This window comes from Oratosquilla oratoria, chromosome 22 (assembly GCF_046742065.1).
Source record: "Oratosquilla oratoria isolate Oo_2021 chromosome 22, ASM4674206v1, whole genome shotgun sequence".
In the NCBI taxonomy this organism is placed as follows: Eukaryota; Metazoa; Arthropoda; class Malacostraca; order Stomatopoda; family Squillidae; genus Oratosquilla; species Oratosquilla oratoria.
In genome coordinates, this window is record NC_134798.1 from 2,456,817 (window position 1) to 2,466,594 (window position 9,778).

Consider the following 9,778-nt stretch of genomic DNA (forward strand, 5'->3'; position numbering starts at 1 on the left):
GTCATCAGTATTATATATATGTATATATGTATATATATATATATATATATATATATACAGTATATATATATATATATATATATATATATATATATATATTCTTGTAGACAGACGAGATTAAGTGGTATTGCTGTTTCTACATTGCTTAACATTTTATTGAGATTTTCTATTTCTCTTGCTAGATTACGATGTTGGACTGGTAATCTCCATATGTATATGTACATGTTTACAATTTTTTTTCTTTTTTTTTTTACCTCGATATCAATTCACTATCATGATGTTTCCAAATCAACATGATAGAGAACTCTTAACGGATATGTTTGTCTGTCCCATTTTGGTGGATTTTTTTTTTAAATTTCTTAGCCATATTTTGGCACCAAGAATAAGGTCGACTTGAAGAGGTTTGAAGATGAAAAAAGTTCAAGAACTTCTCCAAACTAAATAAAATCACTTGGTACAAGAAAAAAAAAAATCGCCTGACTTTACCTAGAGCATCGTCACCAATTTGACTACTGGGTTTAATAAAAAACAAAAATAATAATAATAATAATAATTCTTTTATTTCATCCTTTATTCATCTAAATAGAACTGTATTAGCGCTAACCAGGCTAACCAGGACATACACGTTTAAGTGCAGTACGGGCTTTAGTGAGTCAAGTAAATTTAGAATTACTTGCTAAACCTTTTATATATTCCTCTATGCAGTGCCTATGGATGTATGTAAGAAACTTTTGTAAATAAAGCAAAATAAATTCATAATATCTAGAATTATATTTACATGAATAAAGAAACTTGGTAATCCTATAGAATCATCAACGATTTTACAAGACTACAGGTGTTCAGTGTTTTCTCCGTAAAACAAAGGAACGTCTCTGATCATCTTTGTGGATCAACCCAGGAACGCTCCAATCACACAATATTATTCATAATTATGACGCCATTCTGTTATGACGTCATCTAATAGTGACGTCATCTCACAATGGAATATTCACCAATGACTTTACTATACTTTGAATAGACTTTGATATGTCACTGAACTATTACGTTATCACAATATATTCACGTCATTACATTATGGTCACCACTAACATAATTATACTATGACGTTATACAAGAGTAATGTCACTATGAGATGGATGGCATGATCATACCTTGCCTTGACATCAAAGAAAAATTGAGTTTGTCTTTTCTTTTCTTTTTTTTCTTTTTTTTACCTGGAAGAAAATTATCTCATAGATAGGCCACACTATAGTTTGCCCCCTCCTTCTGTGAGGTAGAAAGGTGCTAGACAACCCAAGAGCGTCCGGCGATCGTTGCCATCGAAGACCGCCAAAAGCGGCGAGAAGAAAACTCATCATGGCTCCCGCCCACAGTGTGGGAATTTCATTATAACTCTTGTCTGAAAGAAAAAAGAAGAGAAAAAAGAAGTAAATCATGCAACACTTGCCTTTGCCTCCTCCAATCATCTTTATTCAATGTAAATGTTTTGTGGCCATTTGTGGTGATAACACCATGTTAAAAAAATCCCTATTCTTGGCTTTTAATAACTTTTTTATGTTAATTATCTCCCAAACAGATAAAAAAAAAAATAGTAAACAGTATAAACTTGGGTCTGTATAAATTATAGCCTAGCCACTAGCATTCAATCTAATAAGATTTTATAATTTCAGTAAAAGCAATTTGTCATATTTTCAAGTGCGATTGGTGCAATTTGATACTAAAAACCATTTTTTTTATTTGATGACTATAGCCTGAATTACCCATATATGTATGCTCATTTAACATCTTTATCATTTATATTTTTAGATCTGTAAGATTCATATTTTCTGATTGCATATATTTCTATATTTTCTTTTTTAACGTCGGTGAAAGTTTATGAAGCCTACCATAAGTACTTCGAGATGCCAGTGGGGACCAGGACAAGCCCGGGATCCCTCACTACTGTTGTGAGCACTGTAAGAAGACACTGGAAGGGTGGTTGCGAGATGAAAAAAGTTTACTAAAATTCTCCAACACACGGGTCTAGCTAGAGCCAACAGACCACTCTACTCCACTTTTTTTTTTTTTTTTCATGGTGGATATTAGTAAGCGGCGGAAAGGAAAGAATGTTGCTCCTGTACATTACCCAGATCTCCCGTCATCAATTGCTTCAATTCCTCACTGCTACAAATATCCCGTGCCAGAGCCACCTGCTCCAGGTGAAGTCCAAGACAAATATTTTGATGAAAAGGAGGAGATGGATGCTGAGGACTTGGCTTACCTGCTTGAGGTACCAGAGAAATTTCCTCACTCCCCCCCCCCCAAAAAAAAAAGTAAATTTTTTGAGCTATTCATCTACAAGATGAAGCACTCTTAGGGATGGCCTCTGCTTCTGTTATGATATGCCTGGTCTATTTGACATTATTGGGGTGACGTTTGTGCCCGAGGAGTGGCGGCTCTTCATATACAGTTCTACCACAAGTTTGAAGGCTGTTCTCTTCCACAATGGAAGCAAGTTCCTGACGCTGCTCTTAGACCATTCAGTCTGCCTGAAGAAAGACTACTACAGTGTAAAAGTCCTCCTGGAAGCTCTGCAATACAACCAGTATAATTAGGAAATCACTGGAGACTTTATGATGGTGGCTTTCCTGATTGGTCTTAAAGGAGGCTTTATCAAACTCCAATGCTTTCTCTGCTTTTGAGACAGCAGAGCCACCCCTGACAACTACAACAGGAAGAACTGGGAGCAGCAAACAGAATTTGTAGTTGAGGCCCGGACCATCATGTGGTAGCCACTGGTTGATCCCAGGATTGTGCTCATGCCGCCACTGCATAATAAGTTGGAGTTGATGAAGCAGTTCGTGAAGGCTCTCAACCAGGAATCAACCACTTTTAAGTAGCTTCTTGAATTCTTCCCCAAGTCATATGAGGTCAAAATCAAAGGCGGGATTTTTGTTAGACCTCAGATAAAGAAGGTGCTTGCAATAAGCTCAGTAGGATTAAGAGAATAGCATGGAACTGTTTCATAGCATTTGTCAGGGGCTTCCTGGGCAACCACAGAGCTTAAAAATACCAGCAGCTAGTGCAGGATCTGGTAAAGACTTTTGGCGCTATGGTATGCAGGATGTCCCTTAAACTTCATATGCTAGACGCTCACCTAGACAAATTCAAGGACAATATGGGCACCTACTCAGAAGAACAAGGCGAGTGATTCCACCAAGATGTGAAGGAGATAGAGCGGATGTACCAGGGCCACTACAATGAGAAAATTATGGAGAACTGTATCTGTGGGCTGGTGCTGGAGTGCAACCTGGACTACAACCGCAAATCCAATCCAGTCATTTCTGACGTGTTTACGTTGGTTTATACCTCATTTGTTTTTAGTTGTTTATTTTTGATAAGCTTGTGTCATAAAATAACTATATACTCCATTGATTTAATAATATGAACTGATGAATTAAAAAAATATTGAAAAATATACAACTATACATACATACATATATCAAAGGCTTTTACCCCCTAACACGGGAGGTAACCAAAAGAAAAAGGCATAGAAACCACTCCCACCCATTCCATCCTCTACATACTCCATTTTACTCCACCCTCTTCCCTCCCTTTTATCATGGCACCTGCATCTTATCCACTGTTCTGGGTCAGAAGCAGTGTCGCAAGACACAGTACATCCACAGCAAGGCCGCTTCATTAATTCGGCGAACCCCCCTCTCCGTCCCCTCGTGCTGAAAATGAGAAGACGGGGAGAAATTCCTTCGGGCTGCGCCAATTTATTTTTCATACATACTCCCTCACCCCCCATCCCCCACCTACTTCCCCTCATGTATCACAGCGTAATCCATACACAACACCTCTCCATTCACCCCTATCATCTATCATCTCCCTTCCTTCCTCAACAGACATTCTTCTCTTTCCCAATGCCCCTTTCACCCATCCATCCATCTTATTCTAGGACGTCCCCTCATGTTCACCCCTTCCACATCTGCCTTCCACACCTCTTTTACTAATCTTTCTTCATTCATTCTTTCCATTTGCCCAAACCATCTCAATATGCTTTCATCAACCCTATCTCCCAACTCCCTTTCCACCACTTTTCTACTCCTCACCTCCTCATTTCTCACTCTATCCAGCCTAGTAACTCCTATCATACTTCTCAGACATTTCATCTCAAACACATTCAAACTCCTTCCCTCTTCCTCTCTTATGTTCCATGTTTCTGTCCTGTACAGTGTTGTCGGCACAATCATTCCTTCATACAATCTCCTTTTAGCATCCATTCCAAAACGTCTATTTCTCATTACACTTTCTATTCCCCAAAGGCATTTACTCGCTTCTCTCAATCTACATTCTACCTCCACCCTCACTCCTCCCTTCCCTGCCACATTCGCACCCAACTATCTAAAACTCTCCACTTTCTCTAGTCTCTCTCCCTTAATACTCACTTCCAGCCTGCTGTCACTCTCGCCCCTTGTACATCTCATCACCTTACTTTTACCCAGACTTATATTCAACTTTCTTCTTTCACACACCTTCCCAAGCTCTGTCACTAACTCCCTCAATCTCTCCTTTGATCCTGCTACAAGCGCAGTGTCGTCAGCAAACAACAGCTGGCTTATCTCCCAGTTTTCTCCATTTTCTTTATCCATCTCCAACCCCGACCCACTACCCTTTCATTCACCTCCCGCATCACCCCATCCATGTATAGATTGAACAGCCAAGAAGACATAACACATCCCTGACGAAGTCCCACCTTTACCTCAAACAGCTCACTCTCTCCATTTCTAATTCTAACACAAGCTCTATTACTCTCGTAAAGACTCTTGACTGCTCTTAACAGCTTTCCTCCTATCCCATATATTTGTAATACCTCCCACAATGCCTTCCTGTCTACCATGTCATAAGCCTTTTCCAAATCCATAAAAGCCCAAAAAACATTCTTACCTTTTCCAATAGCTTTCTCACATATCTGTCTTACCACAAAAATATGATCTACACAACCTCCACCTGCCCTAAACCCACACTGTTTCTCACCAATTACTTCCTCTGTTCCTCTCCTAATTCTCTCAGTCAAGACCCACCAATAAGCCCTCCCAACTACACTCAACAGGCTGATCCCTCTAAAACTACTACATTCACACTTGCCTCCCTTTCCCTTGTTAAGTGGAACTATACAGGCACTCCTCAAGTCCTCCGGCACTCTACCCTCTCTTAAACAAACATTAAGTAACCTCACCAGCCAGTCCACCATAACTGTACCTTCTTTTTTCAGACATTCTGCATGACATCCATCCAACTCAGGTGCCTTACCTGATCTCATCATCTTAACAGCTGCTTTCATATCATCTTTCCCTATTTCTCCTCCATTTTCCTTACTCATCGCGGTCATTTTCTTAGCGCTTCCCATTGCAACTACCTTTCCCTTCCTATCCTCCTTCACATTTAGCAACTCCCTAAAATACTCTGCCCACCTTCTTCTCACTGTCTTCTCTTCCATTTTAATCTCTCCATCCGCACTTTTTATCTTTTCTTCTCTATTTGATTCGCCTCCTCTTCCTCTCTTAATTTCTTTCCAAAACATCTTTTTAATACTTTCAAATTTTCTATCATACTCTTACTCCATTTCACATCTGCTCTCCTCTTTGTCTCCTTAATCTTATTCTTTACTTCTCTTCTCTTTATTTTGTACCTCATACGATTCCCTCGTCTTAACTTATAACCAACCTGTGAAAGCCTTCTCTTCTACACCCTTCTTTGCTTCCTTATCCCACCACTCATTACCACTCCTTCTATTTCCTCCCGTCCTTCTTGTACCATACACCATATTTGCACACCTTATGACTCCCTTCTTGAACCATCCCCATTCCTCCTCCACTCCTAGTTCTACTCTATCCTTCACTACCTCCCACTCCTCTCTTAGCTTATTCTTATACTCCTCCTTTTCTTTCTCATTCAAGCAGTTCACTCTAAGTACCTCCCCACCTTATGCCCTTTATTTCTTTCTCCACCTATTTTCCACTCTCAACTTACCTTCCACCAGAAAATGATCTGATATTCCCCCTATTCATTTCCTACCCTAGCATTAAGGCATTTTTCCCTAATCCCTCTATACACTCATTTAAATCTATCAAAAAATTCTCCCTTTCCTCTATGCTCTTCTCACTACCAGTCTCATACGCACTTGCAAAGACCCACATCTCCCTTCCTAGCTTCCCCTTCATCCACATCAACCTTGAAGTAACCTCCTTCCACTTCACTACATACTTACCTATCTTTTCACTTACTAGTATAGCCACCCCTTCTCTCCCTTATCCCTTCTTCACTCCTGAGAACTTCCCAACTACACTCCCAAACTCACACTCGCCCCTCCCTTTCTGCTTAGTTTCACTCAATGCCAACACATCCATCTTTCTTCTCACAAACATACTGCCTATCTCTTCCCTTTTACTCTCATCTGTACCACACCCACGCACATTAAAAGACTCAAACCTTAGGGTACTGGTTGGAAAACTCCTATACCCTCATATGTCTTTACTTTTTTTAGGAATGTCCCTTTTAGGGCTATAGGTAGAAGCATTCCTAGTCCTATCCCCCGTCCCGTTTTTTGTCGCCTCTTACGACTCAAGTGGGAAGACTTGGTGGTAGCATTCTTTTCCCCCACCACAGGGTAGGGGAAAAAAGAAAATTAATATTAAGAGAAATGGTACAGGAGAGAAACAAGGGGTTGAGGGACAGCATAACGGAGGGACAGTCACAGTATTAGAAAAGTGTCATCATTTCTCTATGAACAGTCTTCCTCTATCACAGACAAAATTATGTGTGACTCTGGTCCGTAAGGGCGCCCCATATAGACCCTAACGTATCAACTGCGCACACAAAGCCAAATTTCTGGTTAAATGATAGATTTTTTTTTTATATATAATAACGGGATATAACAAATCAGGAAATGACAGAACAGGGAAACAAGAAATGTAATATACTGTGTACAATTTGGTGCCTACAATTTTTTTTGGGAGAGAAATATGTATCATAATGTTCATATTCATCCCCTCTTCCACCCACATACTCACCCCATCATCTTTATTTTCATGGCCCCACAAGTCTCAATTGCAAAGCGTCTCCTCTCACCACCACCACCACCCATCACCCACCACAAAAAAAAAAAAAAAAAAAATCTCCCTCCCACCTCCCGCCTCCTAGATTTTCTCGTGTAGAAGATCCCAGACGCTACTCTTCTCGTTAATTAGGTGTCTTTCCTTCGAGGAGAAAAAAAAAAAGATTAAAGTGCTTAATGCGAATAGCGCAAGATGACCCCATATTTTTAGTGCATCACAATGGGGTCCTTCTCCTCTTCCTCCTTATACTCGTATTCCTCCTCCTCCTCCTCCTCCCCCTCCTTCTTCTTCTCATCCTCTTTTTCTTTCTCGCCTTCTTCCTTCTCTTTTACTTCTTATCATCTTCTTTCTCCTTCAGTTCCCCTTCCTTCTTCTCTTCACCTACTACTCTTCGTCTTCTTCTTTCTCCTCTAACTTTTTTCTTTCTCTTCTATTTTTTCTTTATTCTACCTCCCTCCCCCGTTTCTCCTCTTTCCCTTTCCCCTTTCCCTTATCTGCTCTCCTTTTCCTATTCCTAGTCTTCTATTATCTAATGATTCTCCTCCTCCTCCTCCTCCTCCTCCTTCTCCTCCTCCTCCTCCTCCTCCTTCTCCTCCTTCTCCTCCTCCTCCTCCTCCTCCTCCTCCTTCTCCTCCTTCTCCTCCTCCTCCTCCTCCTCCTCCTCCTCCTCCTCCTCCTCCTCCTCCTCCTCCTCCTCCCACTCCTCCTCCCTTTCCTCCTTGGATACTTTTGCCACCTCCTCTCCATTGGCTCGTCTTCTCCTCTTCCCACGCCTCCCTCTTCCTTTATCCTTTCCGCTTCCTCCTTTTTTTTCTCATTTCCTTCTCTTGGCTGCTCCTTTCCACCTTCTCTACCTGTATGTAGTATTGGCTTCATAAGGTTTATCCAGTCACTTTTTTTGGAATCATAATGACATTCTTACAGACCAGAGTGATTCATTATTCTTTTGTGATTGGAGGTTAATCTCGTTTGAAAAATTGATATCGTTCACTTTAAAACTATACTTCCTTTCCATTCTTATAGCCTCCTTAGACCTTTTCTTTGCCACCTCTACGACCCAACGTTTTTGGTGCGGTATTTTCCACAAGGATAGAAGCGCTAGTTAAATCTGAAAAAAATATTTTCCTCTTTTCACACCCCCATTCCTCACGTTCTGTTCTCCATCCCCCTCCTCCTCCTCCTCCTCCTTGGCCTTCTCTTCAATATGATGAATTACTACTTTATTCACATTTGTCAGAAGATCTTGTTTGTCTTCATATCAAGTTCTATGAAAGAATAAAATGAAAGTGAGGAACGTACGTTTCATGTCTCCACAGTGTGTGTACAGATTCTTCTACAAGAGTGAAAATGTGTGTGTGTGTGTGTGTGTGTGTGTGTGTGTGTGTGTGTGTGTGTGTGTGTGTGTGTGTGTGTGTGTGTGTGTGTGTGTGTGTGTGTTTGTGTGTGTGTGTGTGTGTGTGTGTGTGTGTGTGTGTGTGTGTGTGTGTGTGTGTGTGTGTGTGTGTGTGTGTGTGTGTTGTGTGTGTGTGTGTGTGTGTGTGTGTGTGTGTGTGTGTGTGTGTGTGTGTGTGTGTGTGTGTGTGTGTGTGTGTGTTTACCTAGTTGTATTATACGGGAAGGGAGCTATGCTCGGAGTGACACGTCTTTGTATCTTTCAGCATTAAGTTTGTTCTTAAATTCTTGAATAGTGTTTGCACACACTGTTGTATTATCTAATTCATTCCAGGTATCCACCACTCTGTGTGGGAAGCTATTCTTTTTCATATCTCTTCTATAATTATTCCTTTTGAGTTTCTTTTCATATCCTATTGTTTTCCTGTTGTCCCACTTTAATAAATCATCTCTATCAAGGATTTCCATTCCTTTCATGATTCTATAAATACAGTAGTCAGTAGATCTTCTCTTTCTCTTCTTTGTTCCAGAGTTGGTAGTTCCAATTTGGACAATCTTTGTTCGTATGTCAATTTGGAGAGTGTTGGTGCCATCTTTGTCGTTGCTCTTTGTATTCTTTCCAATTTATTTATATTGTTTTTAGTACTGGGTGTCCATAGTGCTGCAGCATACTCCAATATTGGTCTTATCAGTGTAATTAATATTTTCTTGACCATTTCCTCATCCAAATAGTGAAATGCCACTTTCATTGACCTTAGTAGGTTGAAGGTTTCTCCGACTATTTTATTAATATGTTTGTCCGGTGACATGTCTTTGCTGATTATTACTCCTAGGATATCTTTCCGAGCTCATTGTTTTCATGTCTCCACAGTGTGTACAGAGATTCTTCTACAAGAGGAAAAATGTGTGTGTGTGTGTGTGTGTGTGTGTGTGTGTGTGCGTGCGCGTTTGTGTGTATGTTTGTGTATGCGTGAATGTGAATGTGTGTGTGTGTGTATTCACCTCGGATCTGCTGCAGTCTCTGTCGAGACAGCCAGACATCACCCTACGGTAGTGAGCTCAGAGCTCATTATTTGCCGATGTCTGGGTAGGTCTGAGACCACTCACACACCACACACCGGGACAGCAAGGTCACAACTCCTTGACTAACGTCCCGTACCTACTCACTGCTAGGTGAACAGGGGTTACACGTGAAAGGAGACAAACCCAACTTACCTCCGCCCGGCCGGGGAATCGAACCCCGGTTCTCTGGCTTGTGAGGCCAGTGCTTTACCAATCCGCCA